We start from the raw sequence: 19,783 nt of genomic DNA, 5'->3' as shown, positions 1-19,783 counted from the left end.
ATTATATACTATTGATCTCTGAACTCTATATTATAGCAGTGACACCAATGCCACTGCTACAGACCCCTACACTCTGCATTATATACTATTGACCTCTGAACTCTGTATTATATACTACCAAGCCGTGCACTCTGCATTATGTACTACTGACTTCCGATTTCTACATTACATACTACTGACCCCAGCACTCTGTGTTACACACTACTGACCTCTGCATTAACTACTGGTCTTTTAATTCTATTATGTGCTCCTAACCCAGGCACTCTGCGTTATATACTACTGACCTCTGACCTCTGCACTACTTAAACCTGGTGCCTGCGCTCTATGTGGCTTCCCACTGACAGCTGAACTTTGTGTTCCCGCTACTGACCCTAGCACTCTGCGTTACTACTACTGACCCCTGCATTCTGCATTACTTACCACCAATCTCTGAACTCTGTATCACTACTAACCTCAAACTATTACTAGCTCCTGACCTGAACTCTTCAAACTTAATTTTTCAAAGGGGCCCTGCTATGTTATCTCCTTAAAAAATGTAACTACTGTAAAGTAAAAAAAAAACAAATATTAAACATATGTTTCAATTCTCATTGTTTTCATACTGTTTCTGTGAAATTCTATGTACATTTACTTTCCATAAATATATACTAATACCTTAGATACGTGCCAGTGAGTCACATCTGCACTGAATTCCTTAAAGGGTAACTCCACTTTTGTTAGGAAAAAAAAACATTCCTATCTGGGTGATCTGTGTGAAAAAATTCCCTCCAAGGTAAAGGTATAATGTGCTAGTATGTATTGCATACTAACACATTAAGAAGGACTTCCCTTCAAATGAAACCTTCCAGCGGCACACTGTCCCTGCTGACAAAGCTTCCACCTTCAAGCGGTCTTCCTTCCGGGTTCGCGAGCTCCGTCCGTCTGACTGGCTGAGCCTCGATGACATCACTCCCGCACATGCATGTGGGAGTCCCGGGCTATGGCACAGTGCTCTGAAGGAACGGCAGGGCTATGGCCTTTCCTTCAGAGCGCATACACCGGCCATCAAAAAAGGTGAATATCTCCTAAGCGGCGCACGTTACGGAGATATTCATTTTGGTTCAAATCCCAGCCACGGCACCTCCTGCCTGGAGTTTGCATGTTCTCCCTGTGTCTGTGTGGGTTTCCTCCGGGTACCCCGGTTTCCTCCCACACTCTAAAGACATGCTGGTAGGTTAACCTCTTGCCGTCCGCCTGCTGTTTATAAACGGTGGCAGTCCAGGGGTGGGTTGCCGTTCCTAAACGGCACCCGACTTTTCTAGCTGTGCGCGCTCCCTGGGAGCGCGCACCACCGCGATCCGGTGCCCGCCGTGTCCTCCAGACACAGTGAAACACCGATCGTCAGACGGGACCTCTGTACGAGGTCCCGATCATGTGATCACTGATTGGTGAATCAGTGATCACATGCAAAGTAGTAAGCAAGATGTCACTTGTGACATCATTGCTTACTATGTGTGAAATCTGTGAATGATCACAGAGGTCACATGGTACAAGGCTATTCACAACAGCCTTGTACCATGTGACAAGCTGTGACCAATCACAGCTCAATCAGTACTTCTCAATGACTGCAAGAATGCAGACAGAAAGAGAAATGATTGCTTTTACATCCTATATGGGTGTAAAAGCAATCAGTGTAAAAAAAAAAAAAAAAAACTTCATTACCCCCCACAAGTAGTACAGTATCACCATGGTGACACTGTACTGCTAGGATGACAGTATGTAAAAAATAAAAAATAATATAAAAAAAATAAAATAAAAATGTAAAAAAAATGTTTAAAAATAATTTTTGGTTATAAACTAATTTGGATTTTTTTTTTTTTACTAAAAAAATAACGGAATAAATTTTGGCCAAGATTTAGGATAAAATATTTATTTGCAAAATTTTATTAAAAAAAAACAAAAAACTTTTTTTCAAAATTTTTGGACTTTTTCATTTACATAGTAAAAAAAATAAAAACCCCAGCAGTGAATAAATACCACCAAAATAAAGCTTTATCTGTCTCAAAAAAATGGTAAAAAATTAATATCTGTACAGTGTTGCATGACCGCGCAATTGTCATTCAAAGTGTGATAGCACTGAAAGCTGAAAATTGGCCTGGACAGGAAGGGGGTGAAAGTGTCCGGACTGGAAGTGGTTAATTGGATCCTAATAATTGTCCCTAGTATGTGTATGTATGAATGTGAGTTAGAGACCTTAGATTGTACGCCCCTTGAGGGTTAGGGACTGATGTGAATGTACAATATATATGTAAAGTGCTGCATAAACTGACGGCGCTACATAAGTACCTGAAATAATAAAATAATAAACCTACAGGTAGGCTTATAATAAAGCTTAAACGTATTAAAGAAGATTTTACTACTACTGTATGTAATGAATGTGACTTTTGTACTCCTTTAATGTATATGTGAATACAAGTATCAATTTTTGTTAATCAGGTCCTGTTTATTTGGTAAACCTGATGAAGGGAAGAATTTTTGAAGCCTAAAACGTGTTGACTGTTTTATATGAATGGATTATGAACAATTAAAAGACTCTTCGTCTTTTGGGTTTGAAACTCCTTTATATACTTCTATGGTTTTAGCACAGTAGTGACATCTCCAAATCTGATGGGAGGCAGCAGTGCCTTAGATGATCTCACACTTCAGATATAAAGCTGTGAGGCGCAGGAAGTGAACTCTATTTCAGGGTACTGCTTAGGCACAATTCATTTTTCTCGATATTCCTCCTATTTTTTTGAGTCTCGGTTCACTTTAAAACAGCGTGCTGTTTTTTTTTTTCCTGCCGAACTGGAATCTCCTCATTACAAAGATCTGTAAACTCAGTGCCTGCCAGATCGCGCTCCTCTCTGCTGCGTTTTGTTCCCCGTGTTTATTTATTCAGGATTCTGACAGGCAGTGTGTACAGCGGTTTAATTACCAGAAGCATTCAGCATGTATAATTATCTCTATTTACGGTAATTATTATACAGCAGAATTCCAATCTGCTTGTTGAGTGTATAATACGCAAATTTATTAGTGGATCTTGTGTCCCCCTCTATTACCGCATTAGCCGTGTTGATGCAATGCTACGCCTCATTTTCCTGCTTGTTTTCATGCTTGCCATTTAACTGACAAGTTATGTAATAATATTTTATTTTAGGATGGGAAGGAGGGGGAAATAATCAGCATGTACAAGGTAATGCAGACATAATGATGCCAAATGGAACCCCTGAGGTTCCTCTGCATGCGGATTGTTAAAAGCACATCCCAGACAAAGACTTTTTTAAACAATTGTTAGTTCTCTATATAAAGGGACCGCTCACACATTCAGGTTCAGGTGACCTTCTGTTCCCGAATCTTCTACCTTTTTCGGTGTACAGGAGGCGGAGTCTTTTTGCAGATGTCCATGTCACTGCCTGTGTGATGTGGACACTTCCAATTAGCTGTTGAGCGGTGGGGTCCTATCGGCATCCAAAAGAGGATGATGTCAGTAAAAAGGGGGGGGCGGCCAATGCTGGCTAATCTGCAGGTCCCCCAGCACCTGGAAATAGATCCAGCGGTGGGTTGGGTGATGCCTTGCGGAGGCAAGCTGCAGTGCTGATGTGATGATGTCACTGCTGCTCTCTGCACCAATACATGGTGAATACAGAATGAAGTGGTGACACCCCTTGAGGGGGAGGGGCCATGACACTCTGAATTCCCAACAGAGTAACAGTTATAATTTTTCTACCATTTAATCAGTCAGACTGAGGGCATCTTGTGCTCAAAAAGAGGTACTGCATGGAAAAACTTGGATGGATGGAACGGAAGGTGAATATTGCAGCCTGAGCTTTTATAACCAAAAAAAAATTCAACTCGGTGTTTGGGTTTAAAGGGATATTCCACCTTTCATTCCATGTTTCATTTTAAACCCATATTTATGATGTAATATGGAACATGGTGCCATCCCACAGCCTCACCCTCAAACTTTCCTCCCTTTACCCTAACTGGGATGTTTTTCTCCCCACAGCATTCTTTCAATTATTTAAATTCGGCGTGGCTGTGCATGGCTCCACCCACCTGTGTCATCCATTCACAGGATCTGTGAATGGAAAAACTACAAGTCCCATCTGTTACAGCAGTAAAGGAACTGGTAGTTCTCAATAGAGTACTTGTAGTCCATTGAATACTTCCTCCAGTTACATAACCAGAAGTCCCTTCCTCTGTATGGAACTGGGGCTGGAGGAATACTCTGCAGGAGCCTTTACAGTGCATTGATGGCAGTTGAAGTGATCCAATGCAAACAAAGAAAAAAAAATGAAATACAAATTTTTCGTTTTTTGCAACGTGGATGCAAAAAGTAAAACATGCCTTTGATTATTTCCACGTGTGTATGACTGTTAGGTCTACTACACACAGGGATATCGTATGTACTCTCCAGCACCTCAGGATATGCACAGCCAAAAGGGAAGCCAAGGGTACCAGGACGGCGACAACCAAAGGAAATGCTTCAGGGGTGCAGCCCTCCTCAGACGGGGAAATCAGCCACTGGATAGGGAGAAAACAGGTGGCGCACACACCTAGTGCATTATCCAAGGTTTATTGTAGGAGTGAAAGAATAATAAAAACATACTCACAGACGAAGCATGTATCTAAAAAGCATAGAAAAATGACAATGGCCACAACGGCAGGCAAGGTGTTCTGTCAGTGCGGTCAAATGGCTGACGCGTTTCTGGGACGAATCCCTTTCCTCAGAGCTGATGACCAACCTCTGCTGCTGATGTATGATGAATGGAAAGTAAGAGCCTTGCCGTTGATTCCTCAACGGCAAGGCTCTTACTTTCCATTCATCATACATCAGCATCAGAGGTTGGTCATCAGCTCTGAGGAAAGGGATTCGTCCCTGAAACGCGTCAGCCATTTGACCGCACTGACAGTGAGAACACCTTGCCTGCCGTTGTGGCCATTGTCATTTTTCTATGCTTTTTAGATACATGCTTCGTCTGTGAGTATGTTTTTATTATTCTTTCACTCTTACAATAAACCTTGGATAATGCACTAGGTGTGTGCCCCACCTGTTTTCTCTCTACTACACACAGGGAACATACATTTCAAATTTGTTAAAAAGGGACACTGCTATAGAATTGCAATGGATAACATCATCATTTATCAACAAGTCGAAGATCCTGGAGAACCCTCCGGCTACGTTTCGGCTTCATCCTGTTCGGGGCATTACATACGACATCAATAGAACGAGAACCCAGCGCAGCAGCTGATATTTTATTAACAACCGGCCTCTATGAAAGCCATCCATTCCATTAAAAATATATATCGGTTTGTCAATTTCTGGTGCGAGAAGAAAACGGAAGGCGATTTACAGCTAAACAGGTGTAAGTGGTTGAGTAATTCTACAAAACAAAACCGCCGTTCCCTTTCGCCTTGTACTTCTGCAGCTCAGGTTTTGTCCTCGAGCGACTTGACAGGTAGCCATGCCATCCATAAAACATGCCAATTCAAATTTTCCTCGTGAGATGCGAATGGCCCGTGATGGATTTTCGTTCGGAAGACGGGGTGACGGCAGCAGATGTTATTAATGGTCATTAGAGACTGGAGAGTCATCCGTCGAAACGATTGAGGAAATACAGAGAGGCAGCAGATCTTAAAACTTAAAATGTCATAAATAACTTTTAATTTCTGAAACGGAACGCACGCCGTCTGCTGCCCAAATCATCTCGCACTTTCTGGTTTCACATCGCGCATTAATGTCTCACGCCAAGCGATGCTAATGAACTTCTCAAGGTCAGTTAAGTGATCGAAGCTTGAAGATCCGGAGGAGAACAGGAGCCCCAAAAGTGATTACGATCCGAGCGGGGTGTTAATGCGGGAAAGGTAAACAATTGGATCACACGCCGAGCTCCGTGGACTCAACGTGAAAGGCGCATTAGCGGGGCCCGGTCTACATTAATATACGTCTCGGTGATGGATGTCTATCGGAAGGACATGGGACACAAATTGGTAGCTCTGAGATGTTATACAATGGTGAAATTAGGAGCCTTGTTCCCTTAGTAACAATCCTTTATACAGAGAAGAATAATGAATAATTGCTAAGAGAATTAAGAATAATCAGGGACAGAAAAGCAATTTTGCAATTTTGGTTCAGCTGGGACTCGGATGGAAAGTCTAGCCAAGACCAATGTTTTAATACAAGGGTTTTTCACAAAAATGGTTCTATGTTTGAGTGCATTGATTAGACTTAAAGGGTCAGTCCACCTAAAAATGATACTTTGGTGGCTTGGTTGCCAGTTCTGCACACCTACCTGCTATGCCCATTAAAAAGGGCTCCGACCTTCTAGGCACAAAATTCTCTGGTCTGCACACCTCATGTGCCCATTATGAGAGCTTCCCACCATGGTCAGTCTACAATTATACTTTGTTGGATGCTGGCTTAGTTGCTAGGTCTAAAACACACCAGGGGTTCCCACCATCCCTGAAATGCACTTGCTGTGCTAATTATGAAGGACCACCATCATCCCTATTAGATTATTTAATTTACAGTATGTTATAGAGCAAGTAATAGGAGATCTGGAACACACAAATGGTAGGTTGGGACATTCCAAGTGTACAAGAACAGTGTCATAAATTATGGCAGGGAAATCTCACTGTTGGAGCATTCAAGACACATACAACTCTAGGAGCTCACACAGGTTGTAAATCTCCAACTATTACCAAAATGAACATACAGCTGACTTTTAGACTTACTTATTCCTGACTCCTGCACAGTGCATTACATACTAATGACCTCTATACTCGGTGTTACTCCTGACCCCTGCACTCTGTGTTACATACCCTGTACAGCACTTTCTGTGCTCATTATGAGGATCTCTCAACATCCCTGCTGGGTTTATATTTATGTTATATTATGGAGACGGTAACAGAAGAAGCTGGACTACACAAAAGGTGGGAACACCTAAAACTCCAAGGTGTGCAGGAAAATTGTCAGCAATTGTCAGGGGGATCTCACAGTTAGAGCATCCAATACTTACAAGAGTCCAGGGGCTGACTCAGTTATTAAATATCAAACTAAAATCAACATACTACTGACTTCTGCAGTCTGTCAATTGTTCCTTACCCTTACACAGTGTGTTGCATACCTCTGACTTCTGTGATATTTACATCTGCATGCTACATTACACACCTCTGACCCCTGCACTCTGTGCTACACACCTCTCACCACTGCAATACTTCTGACCCCTGTACTCTGCATTACTTACTCCTGACACCTGCACTCTGTGTTACATACCTCTGACCCCTGCAGTCTGCATTACAAATCTCTGACCACTGCAACCTGCATTGTATATTGAACCTCTGACCCCTGTAATCTGAGTTACATACCTCTGACCCCTGCACTTTTGTTTTACTTACTCCTGACTCCTACATCCTGTGTTACATACCTCTAGAGTCTGCAATACTTACACCTGACCCCTGCACTCTGTGGTACATACTTCTGACCTCCACTCTGTATTACATCCTTCTGACCTCTGTGTTACTTACTCCTGACCAGTGCACTCTGCATTACATACCTCTGAACCCTGCACTTGGCATTACTTTCTCCTGACCATGTATTACATACCTCTGAGCTCTGAATTCTCTGCTACTCACTCCTAATCCCCTGCACTCTGCATTACATACCTCTGCTCTCTGCGTTATTTAATCCTGATCCATGCAATCTGCATTACATAGCTCTGACCCCTGCACTTGGCGTTACTTTCTCCTGACTATGCATTACATACCTCTGAGCCCTAACTTCTCTGCTACTCACTCCTGATCCCCTGCACTCTGCATTAGATACCTCTGGTCTCTGCATTACTTACTCCTGACCCCTGTACTCTGTGTTATCTCTGACCTCTGAAGTCCTGAATCAGACCCTGGGTGGCGAATAACTTTCCAAACATTGTGAATGAAAATGAATGCCAAGTTTCTCACTGAAGCTGAAAATGTAGGATAAGTTTATATTTTTACAGTACATTTTTTGATATATTTTCCAACCTTTCTTACTTTTTAATAGGGCCTTGCTAGATATATCATTTTAAAAAAAAGTATGCTTTCCCCTGATGATCTGTCATGTGTTTCAAAATGTTCAGGTAGATCTCCATCTCTTCAAGGTTGCCTACCTCTGCTTTAAAGTGACTGTCAGAATGTTAGTTGTGTAGCTGTCATGCCGATTCTTTGGCTTCAATACATTCTAAGTCTCAGAAACATGGAAGGCTGACAACAACGCTACAAGCCAGAGGCCTAGTCATGTCAACCTGCAAAAGGCTGCAAATCCTCTTACTGGCAGGATCTCCAGGTAAGAAACTTTGCATCCTGGTACTGTATTTTTAGAGAAGACAGATATTTGTCTTGTAATAGTAATCAAAGCAGCTAATTAGCTGCTCAGTTGCTATCACAAGCAGAGGGAAAGGACGTTTCCCCTCTTCCGTGGCTTTAATGGGATCTCTCGTCCAACTGGAAGTCCCAATCGATCGGGTGATCACAGAGCCTAGAAAGAAGAAAAAAGCAACCGAATGCATGTACTCCTATGCTGGACAGTGGATTCCACAATGTCAATATCCCCACATGAGTAAGAAAGGAATGCAAGCCTTGCTGCCCTCAACGGACCAAGGAAATCCAAAGAAAACTGTATATAGGAAATAAAAAAAGAGGGCGCACGGGCCTAGTGCATTACCTTTAAAAATTAGATTTATTTATAAAATAGTAAAATAAAACTCACAAGGGAAATAAAATCAAATGGAAAGCATGTCACAAAGGATGCAATGTGGTCCAAAACCCCTGAAGGTGGTCTGGTGGGGGACTGTAGACCTCTGGATAGCTGGTGGCTGACACGTTTCGAGGTTGTACCTCTTCCTCAGAGCCAGGGATCTCTCGTCCAACTGGAAGTCCCAATCGACCGGGTGATCACAGAGCCTAGCAAAGACCAGATCAGCTTTGTTCAGCTCTATGATTTGGTGACCTGACATAATTTCCTGTTAGCTGGGACATAAACTGCGCCATTTTTAAATAAGAAAAGCATTTAATCACACCGATCTTGGTGCAATTAAATGCTTTGAAGGGCAGAGGAGGGATTTGGGATCTTATTGACCCCAGATCTCTCCATAAAAAGTACTTGTCACATTGCAGTCACAAGGATGTTTACATTCCTTGTGCCAGCTATAAAAGTGATCAAAGAAAAACATTTTTTTAAAGCGCCAGTGTAAAAAAAAAAAAGCGCCAGTGTAAAAAAGAAAAAAAAAAAAAAAAAAAAAGTGCCTGTCCCCCTGTGATCTTGGTGATCACACCGATCTTGGTGCAATTAGATACTTTGAAGGGCAGAGGAGGGATTTGGGGTCTTATTGACCCCAGATCTCTCCATAAAAAGTACTTGTCACATTGTAGTCACAAGGACGTTTACATGCCTTGTGACAGCAATAAAAGTGATCAAAGAAAATTTTTTTTAAAGCATCAGTGTAAAACAGAAAAAAAAAAAAAAAAAGTGCCTGTCCTGGCCAGTGACCCCAGATTTAACCATAAAAAGTACTTGTCACGTTGCTGACACAAGGATTTTTACATTCCTTGTGCCAGCAATAAAAGTGATCGAAGAAAAAAATTAAAGGGAAAAAAAAAAAAAAAAAAAAAAAAAAAAAAGAGTGCCCCCGTCCCCCTGTGATTGTGCGCACAGGCCAATGCACGCATTGGTCCTGCACAAATGCAAACAGCGATCGTCTCACACATGTGAGGTATCCCCATGAACGTCAGATCATGGGCAGTAACTCTAGCACCAGACCTCCTCTGTAAATCTAAAGTGGTAACCTGTAAAGATAGTAAAAAACGTCATTTGTCGCCGCTGCATGGGCGTGCGCAATTTTGCAGCATTCCATGTTTGGTATCTATTTACTCAGCGTAACATCATATTTTATATTTTACAAAAAAATGGTTTATGTATTGTGTTTTTTTTTGTATTCAGATTAAAAAAAGTGTATTTTCCCCCAAAAATTGCATTTGAAAAATCTCTGTGCAAATACCGAGTGATATAAAAGAGTTGCAAAACCCACCAATTTATTTTCTAGGATAGAGGTCTCCAAACGTTTCAAACAAAGGGCCAGTATACTGTCCTTTAGACTTTAGGAGGGCCGGATTAGGGGCAGTGAGGATAGAATATGTGCTGGCCCCACCGTCAGTGAGAATAAACATGGCCGCAGGGTTGATGGTCAGTAGGAGTAGTGCCCCATCATTGGTATTAGTGGGAATAATAGTGCCCCATCATTGGTTTCAATGGAAGAAGTACTGCCCCATTGTTGGTCTCAGTGGGAGGAATAGTGTCCCAAGGGCCTGATAAAAGGTAGCAAAGGGCCTGGCCCCAGCGTCAGTGAGAATAAACATGGCTGCAGGGTTGATGGTCAGTAGGAGTAGTGCCCCATCATTGGTATTAGTGCGAAGAATAGTGTAATGGAACCAGACCCCGACTGCACTGGGGGAACTTCCGTTACACTACCGCTTCCCCGTCTGAACACCATCCATGGACACCACTCTTGAAATAGACTACTTTATTTTAACACAGATACAAGCTATATACACAGGGCGGGGCAATACACAATCAGTAACAAGAGACACATCAGCAGACACCCCCCACCAAGCCAATACACAAACACATACATACATATTAGTTTGCTCCCAAGCAAGACACACAATAGAACAATGGGATACAACCACATGGCATTAAACAATGAACAACCCCCCACCCCACTTATACATGTCTACACAATATCAGGACATATCACCCTGCACCCCTAACAGGCACAGGGTGACTTACACATAAGAGGGATATGGGGAGCTGAGACAGGTGTCTCCCCACCTCTCTAAAGTGAGCTGTGTTCCGTGGACCCCCCACCCAAAGTGACTCCCGTCACAAATAGTGCCCCATCATTGGTTTCAGTGGAAGAAGTACTGCCCCATTGTTGGTCTCAGTGGGAGGAATAGTGCCCCAAGGGCTTGATAAAAGGTAGCAAAGAGCCTGGTCCCAGCGTCAGTGAGAATAAACATGGCTGCAGGGTTGGTGGTCAGTAGGAGGAGTAGTGCCCCATCATTGGTATTAGTGGGAAGAATAGTACACCATCATTGGTTTCAATGGAAGAAGTACTGCCCCATTGTTGGTCTCAGTGGGAGGAATAGTGTTCCAAGGGCCTAATAAAAGGTAGCAAAGGGCCTGGCCCCAGCGTCGGTGAGAATAAACATGGCCGCAGGGTTGATGGTCAGTAGGAGGAGTAGTGCTCCATCATTGGTATTAGTGGGAAGAATAGTACACCATCATTGGTTTCAATGGGAGTTTCAAGAAGCATTGCCCCATTGTTGGTCTCAGTGGGAGGAATAATGCCCCAAGGGCCTGATAAAAGGTAGCAAAGGGCCACATCAGGCCTTTGGGCAGCAGTTTGGAGACCCCTGCTCTAGGGCCTCTGCTTTGAAAAATATATCATGTTTGGGGGTTCTAAGAAATTTTATGTTACATGTGTTAAATGTAAATAAAAAAGTGCCAGAAAAGGCCTGGTCTTCAAGTAGTTATTTCCTATGATCATCAGCTCCATCTAGTGGCCATAATGTGGTATTTTCCTGTGATTAAAAAAAAAAAAGAAAATAGCCTAACAACACTCAATTTCACCCCCATTTGCACATAACGAATGTACATGCCGTACGATAAGCTCTATGGATTCCCCCCCCCCCCCCTTATGGTATAGCCTTGAATTATAGAGGGCAATATATGATAAACAATTATCCTTCGAACAGAAAGGGGCATATCTTGCTTTAAATGACGTCTCTCTTCTGGTGTCCCCATTGGCCTGTTAAAGCTTAGAAAAAAAAGTGTCACTTAACCAAACCTCTGAGCTTCTCGATGACATGTACTGACCTCAGAGAAAATGAAACGTACTTCTCAGCCCTGAGCCGCAGCGCTGGCTGTTCCGTTGGCGTTCCGGAGATTGGAACAAACAGCAGGTGTTACTATATAAAAATCAAACTGTTACACCTAATTTATTCTGTATCTTCACACATCTAATAGACTAAAAATAAAAGGGCGGCATGTTGGGCTAGACTTTCACTTGACATTTCGGAATGGTCAAGTATAAATTGAACTCCCGAGGTGAACAGGTTGTTGCTGCGCCCACGGACGGCTCGCGGTGAACGGTGGATAGGATGCTGCGCGGCTCTGCACCATGGAGAAGGGACAGATGGATAGAACTGTTAGAGGCGACAACCGTCTCAAACTAATCAACAGCAACCAGTCAGATGACAATCTGGGCTGGGGGATGACAGTTGGTGAATTAAAGTCGGATTCCGATCGGTTACAATGACTCGTCTGTAGCAATTATTATACATCAGGCCCAAAGTTATCATGTATCAGAACAGCAGATGGTCACATTTTTAATGCCGGAAGATATACAATATTACGTCTTTTATATGAGAAAATTGATTGCGATACTTAAAGAGAAATTTTGAGATGCTTAAAGTTGTTGTAAACCTCAGATATGAAATATGAACAAAGCATACGCCTCTATAGTGTGTACCTGTCTCAATCCAGAGCACTGAGTGTCATTTCTGTCTGCTGCTATTTGCATGAGTCACTTCTGACAAGTTTTCCTGACACCAATAGAAAAATAGTGACAGGGGAGGGATCTCATGCAGACTGACAGCCTCAGCTCTGTTCCTGTGAGCCGTGTGGAGGGGGTTGTGTTTCTTCCCTCCAATCAGCTCTCAGAGCTCTTCTCACTGAGCTGTGCAGTGTGCAATTTCAGCTCTCCGTCCCCTTTTTTACTGAACTCTCAGACAAGCTTTATAAATTCAGCACTTTGAAGGGTTGCAAAGAAGAGAAGACTGTAGATAAACAGGAACAACTTAGGAGGAGGATTTGTTTCATCTCTGTATCACCTGAGGCCAGTCACTTCACTGGGTATATGAAAGAGTTTACAACCACTTTAAAGCCAAACTTTGAGATAACTAAAGGGGAGCTTTGTTAGAGATATGTTTATAATTCCCAACATCAACTAAAATATTTCAATTTATTTTATATATATATATATAGAAAAGGATGGTTAGAGCCTCTGCCAATGTTTTATTGCTACCTGTGTCCCCAATGAGGAGAATTCCCCTCACTTCCTGTTGGGGCTCATTTTCCAGGCAGCAATACAAATCTGACAGAAGGTATAAAAAAAAGTTTAGAATGGAGTTCCACTTATCAGTCCCCTTTCACTGCGTTACCACATAAGTTAAAGGGGCGCATCAGCCAACAAAATAACTTTCTTCCTCCTTGCTCCCCCACCTCACCTCTCCCACAATTAGCACATTTTTAAAAAATATTTTTGACTTTTTTGGGGAGAATGCCGTTGCACCCCAGCTGACTCCAAGGATAAAACCATCACCCCAGGAGGCAGATTGATTATTGGGTGCATGTGCGCTACAGGATTCAGAAATGCCTCAAATTTCTGGGATCCTGCAGCACATCTATGCATGTGTGCAACCATCGAAGGAAACGCCATGTGCGCACAGATGTGCCATAGGTATCTGCTGGTGGCACTGTGCTACCCAGAGCAGAAAGTTGTGGTTCTAGTGTCCACTAGCTGGTGTCTCCCAGCTAATGCTGGGAGGGTATTTAGTCCTTCCTTTACTATTAAATCTCACATCAGTGTTTTGCTATGCTTCTAGTGTCCACTAGCTGGTGTCTCCCAGCTGATGCTGGATGCTGGGAGGGTATTTAGTCCCTCCTTTACGATTACATCTCACATCAGTGTTTTGCTATGCTTCTAGTGTTCACTAGCTGGTGTCTCCCAGCTAATGCTAGGAGGGTATTTAGTCCTTCCTTTACTATTAAATCTCACATCAGTGTTTTGCTATGCTTCTAGTTTCCACTAGCTGGTGTCTCCCAGCTGATGCTGGATGCTGGAAGGGTATTTAGTCCCTCCTTTACTATTGCATCTCACATCAGTGTTTTGCTATGCTTCTAGTGTCCACTAGCTGGTGTCTCCCAGCTGATGCTGGATGCTGGGAGGGTATTTAGTCCCTCCTTTACTATTACATCTCACATCAGTGTTTTGCTATGCTTCTAGTGTTCACTAGCTGGTGTCTCCCAGCTAATGCTAGGAGGGTATTTAGTCCTTCCTTTACTATTAAATCTCACATCAGTGTTTTGCTATGCTTCTAGTGTCCACTAGCTGGTGTCTCCCAGCTGATGCTGGATGCTGGGAGGGTATTTAGTCCCTCCTTTACTATTACATCTCACATCAGTGTTTTGCTATGCTTCTAGTGTTCACTAGCTGGTGTCTCCCAGCTAATGCTAGGAGGGTATTTAGTCCTTCCTTTACTATTAAATCTCACATCAGTGTTTTGCTATGCTTCTAGTTTCCACTAGCTGGTGTCTCCCAGCTGATGCTGGATGCTGGAAGGGTATTTAGTCCCTCCTTTACTATTGCATCTCACATCAGTGTTTTGCTATGCTTCTAGTGTCCACTAGCTGGTGTCTCCCAGCTGATGCTGGATGCTGGGAGGGTATTTTGTCCCTCCTTTACTATTACATCTCACATCAGTGTTTTGCTATGCTTCTAGTGTCCACTAGCTGTTGTCTCCCAGCTGATGCTGGGAGGGTATTTAGTCCCTCCGCTACTATTGCATCTCACATTAGTGTTTTGCTATGCTTCTAGTGTCCACTAGCTGGTGTCTCCCAGCTGATGCTGGATGCTGGGAGGGTATTTAGTCCCTCCTCTATTATTGCATCTCACATCAGTGTTTTGATTTGCTAGCCAGGAACTGTGTGCCATTTTAATGCCGCCCCCCCCCCCCCCCAAACAACCACTTTCTAGTAGCTGCAAAAGCAGCAGACAGAGGTGTTCACATGCTGCAGTCGTGATGCCTTGCATCTTGCCTGTAGCAAAAATGATCCCCGCTGTCACATTTGGCAGGCAGTACCACCAGCAAATGTGACCTATTCAAGCAAAGTGGGATGTCTCGTGAACCACACGCAATTCACGTAGTTGTGGCATTTTGGTTCGGCATTTATGGGGTTAAAAAAAGGCAGTGAGGAGGCGTCATACCGACTCCTCGCCACCTGTCAAGCGCCTCTGAGAAGTATTCCAAACAAGGATCGCTTTTGAGAGGAGCGGCAAGGTTGTTGCAAGTGTAAACGTAGCCATAATGTATTGGGTAAACGCACAGACACAAAAGCGCTATATATTATTTATTTCACGTACTTATATAGCGCCATCAATTTATGCAGCGCTTTACACATAAACCCCCGGTTCACACCTATGCGGCTGCATGGACCGCGTTTTGCACGGGCACGAGAGCCCATTCATTTGAATGGACTCCCGTGCCCAGGATACGCAGGGAAGAAGTCCCTGCACGTCTTTGGAAAACGCAGCCCGCACAGGAACTTCGGTTCCCAGTACGGTTGCGCTTTCCAGTGTGGGCGGCATGCCATTGGAACTAATGGCACCCGCCTGCGGGTCCGCAATTCTCTATGTGGGTGGTGCGGCTCCGCAGCGGCACCACCCGCAGAGATGTGGACCTAGGGATATTTTACATTCACATCAGTCCCTAACCCTCAAGGGGTGTACAATCTAAGCTCCCTAACTCACACCCACACATACACATACTAGGGCCAATATAGACAGGATCCATTAACCTCCCAGCATGTCTTTGGAGTGTGGGAGGAAGCCGGAGTATCTGGAGGAAACCCACGCAGGCAAAAAGAGAACATGCAAACTCAAGGCAGGTGGTGCCGTGGTTGGGATTTGAACCAATGACCCCAGTACTGCCAGGCGGTAGTGCTAACCCATTAGCCACTATGCTGCCCACAAGGATCAGAGTTGGCCTAATGCTCCAAACAATTGCAGAAACAAAAATTAGATCACATTTGGGGGGGGTCTACTTTCCACAAAGATAATTTTGGGGGTGCTGGTACTGTCCAGCATTTTATGTAATTTTTTTTTTTTTTTAAACAAAGATTTTTTTTTCTTCAGAATTGTTGGTCTTTTTTCCTTTATATGGCAAAAAAATTAAAAACAAAGTGGTGATTAAATCCCACTAGAAAAACAATGATATAAAATCAATTTGGATACAGTGTTGCATGATGGAGTAATTGTCAGTCACACGATCACATCACTGAAAAGTGGCCTGGTAGTGACGGTAATGACGGGGGTGTAACATGCCGATCCTGAGGTGGCTAAATGCACTATATTCCTCAATAGCCGCAAAGGATAAGAACCCATTTTTCTGTGATGCAAACGCCTTTGTATTTTGCAGCACAGTATGGAGTGGTTTTGTACAGCACAGAGAGGTTGATTTAAACTGTGCTGCCTCTACAGAGAGCAGAGCTGTGGGAGGGCACTAGGAGGCCCCACCCACTACAAAAAATAAAGGAAGGGGCGGATACAAGACCAGTCACCCTGAAGAAGGAGCGCCAGCAGGAACAGTTTATTATTATAGGAAGCTCCTGCACAGACACAAATCTGGAAGAACAATACAAAGATTTGAAAGGCCCCGAGTTCCTCTTTAACCGTGTGCGTAGTATATTTTAGCTCAACCTACTATCAGGGAAGCTCGGACCGGTCACATCGCCAGCACAAATCAAACCACTAGATCATTTTTCGGCAGGTCAATGACTGGACTTCTGCAGACCACATATGGTGCAGAGAGACGCAAAGCAATGAGACGTGACCAGGCGCTTCTCCTGACCGATGGAAGGAATCTACCGGCAGGCTTCAAAGCGATATCCATTCCCCGGCCGGCCTTCTGTACAAGGCGACTCCGGTTGTTATCTCATTAGAATTTCTCAGCCTCATGTTGAGAAGCCATTACTCAGCCGTTTGAAGTTGCAGCCACCAGGCAATGTCTCCAAGCATGCTAACCGCCAACCTCTTCCCAGTCGCTGCTCTGCTCTCCTCGCTCATTGTGCCGGGATGAAGTCCATAAATACATTTCTTTTACAAATTCCGAAAATCATCAAAGCCAATTTCACAGACTCCGTTATTGTATAAAAGTCACTGAGAAAAAAAAAAAAGTCAGGGGACGGCAAAGTTTGGGAAAACATTTTCAAGACTTCGTGCACTTTTGGGAATTTTTAGGTTTTATTATTTTTAACCCATTCAAGTCAGAGACCAGCCAGATTATTCCCAGCCCTGATGAAGGGTAGACCTATCCACTGGAACACGTAGTGCGTTTTTACTGCGTTTTGTGTTTTAAATCTGCCTAGCAACAAGCAAACCCCCAAACGCATGTCCCAAACGCATGTGCAAAAACGCATCGCAAAATGCACTGCAGAAACGGATCAAACGCAAACTGCATAGGTGTGAACCTAGCCTTAAATAGTAGAAGTCTAAATGTTCCCCAGCATTACCCCATCTCGTTAGCATTTTAAAATCGACTCTATAGGGGAAAAAATCAAGATAAATGCTCTGCAGTTTACTCTTCTGCCTCATCACCTGTAGATCTTCGCTCGGCCCCATCGCCCCTCTGTGAATAAAATCGCATCTTCCTACCATTATTATTATTATACAGGATTTATATTATATTATTATTATTATACAGGATTTATATTATATTATTATTATTATACAGGATTTATATTATATTATTATTATACAGGATTTATATATTATTATTATACAGGATTTATATATTATTATTATACAGGATTTATATATTATTATTATACGGGATTTATATATTATTATTATACGGGATTTATATATTATTATTATACGGGATTTATATATTATTATTATTATACAGGATTTATAAATTATTATTATACGGGATTTATATATTATTATACAGGATTTATATATTATTATACAGGATTTATATATTATAATACAGGATTTATATATTATACAGTGTTTATATATTATTATACAGGATTTATATATTATACAGGGTTTATATATTATTTTTATACGGGATTTATATATTATTATTTTATACAGGATTTATATATTATTATTATACAGGATTTATATATTTATTATCATTATACAGGATTTATATATTATTATTATTATTATTATACAGGATTTATATATTATTATTATACAGTATTTATATATTATTATTATACAGGAGTTATATAGCGCCAACAGTTTGCTCAGCGCGGGGAGACAATACAGCAACAATACAGTTCAATACAAGAGGGATAGGAGGGCCTGATCCTGGGAGCTTACAATCTAGGAGTCCTCATTACGGTCTCCGAAGGATCCCAATGCCCCCAATCCTGCCAGGCTATAGTGATTCAAGACTAAGAGGGGTTAAGCCTTCCACTGACAGTTGGTAGTATTCAGTATAGTGAAGGGGGGGGCACACCAAGCAAAATAATTGCTCCCACAGGGAACGGATCGCGGGTCGCTTGTATTTGCACTCAGCAACGGCAAGGAGCAGAAACGGCTTCCTCCCTGAACGCAGACACGTCCGTGTTTCTTGTTGCTGCAGGACCTCGCCACGCTTATTCTCTTTCGCATGTTGATTATTCAACAGATGTTGCCTCGTCCTGAGGGGAACTTTTATTATTCAACAATGATTTCTGGCCAAAGTAATTTTTTTTTTTCTTAACCGGACTCGACTCTGGAATATGTTTATTTTCTCCCCTATTTCCTGTTTTAAATATTAACCAATTAAAAACGCAGAATGCGCCTTGAAGCTCATTTTAGCTGTCTCACCAAATGTTTTACTTCGAAAGGGAAAAAAAAAAAAAGCAGATGAGGGGTCAGGGGTGCTAGCCTTCAGTTTGTGTATTGCTCAGCTTATAGGCGAACTGGTCTGTCCTGGTTTGCAGAGTACCGGAAAATTGCAATAATTAAACAGATACATGCAGGAAAAGTGCAGAACATGCAGTACAGATCAAGCATGCTGTAGGGCAGACATGTCAAAATGGTGATTTTTAGGTGGCTTTAGGCGCTTTCCTTCCCTTGCTGTCAATGGGCAGTTCAGTAAGTTGATGCTGAACCCCGGGATCAGAAACGATTGTCTGAATCCATTCATCATGCGTTTTCTTCCTGGACTCTCGGTGAGCTTTGTGTATTTCTTCCAGATCTGTGCAGTAATCCAGTGTGAGACTTCCTGTAATAAAGACCGCTCACTGCTGCTCTCTCTCCTTGTGAAGGGTGACTGGTCTGATCTCCGCCCCTTCCTGTAATACAGACCGCTTACTGCTGCACTCTCTCCTTGGGAAGGGTGACTGGTCTGATCTCCGCCCCCTCTAGTTTTCTCCAGGCAGCTTGTAGTGGGTTGGGCCCACAGCTCAGCTCTCTGCACAGGCTATGTACAGTACAGTGATGTCAATGCTACTTTTTATACATACTTTGTAGCTACTAAAGAATACACCCTCCCCCCCCCTTCCCTTGGTGTTTTTTTTTTGTTTTGTTGCATTACAACCTGGAATTAAAATACGGTAGCTTTTTTGGAGGCTTTGTACTATATGATTTGCACAGCATACCCATGCCTTTCAAGGAACAAAATATTTTTTTATTGTGATACCAATTTTATGCAACCTCAATTTCAAAAAAGTTGGGGCACGGTGTAAAATCTACATAAAAGCAGAATGCTATGATCTGCAAATCTCAAAAACCCATATTTATTCACAATAGCAAACATACCAAATGTTTAAAATTAGAAAATGTAACATTTTGAGAAAAAAAATTAGGTGAAATGAAAGGCAGCAAAACGTCTCACAAATGTTGGGCCAGGGCAACAAAAAGCTGGCAAACTGATACTAACAAGG

General features: G+C 42.5%; 1 protein-coding gene across 1 annotated transcript in view; it reads right to left on the bottom strand.

Moving 5' to 3' along the window:
- PEPD (peptidase D) overlaps nucleotides 1–19,783 on the bottom strand; it is a 241,348-nt gene that overhangs the window by 87,063 nt on the left and 134,502 nt on the right. The gene's annotated exons all lie outside the window — the stretch shown is intronic.

Source organism: Staurois parvus, unplaced genomic scaffold, assembly GCF_062004578.1.
Source record: "Staurois parvus isolate SC_StPar_1 unplaced genomic scaffold, SC_StPar_1.0 ptg001183l, whole genome shotgun sequence".
In the NCBI taxonomy this organism is placed as follows: domain Eukaryota; kingdom Metazoa; phylum Chordata; class Amphibia; order Anura; family Ranidae; genus Staurois; species Staurois parvus.
The sequence above is the reverse complement of the archived record's forward strand: the minus strand, read 5'-3'. Positions and strand labels throughout refer to the sequence as shown.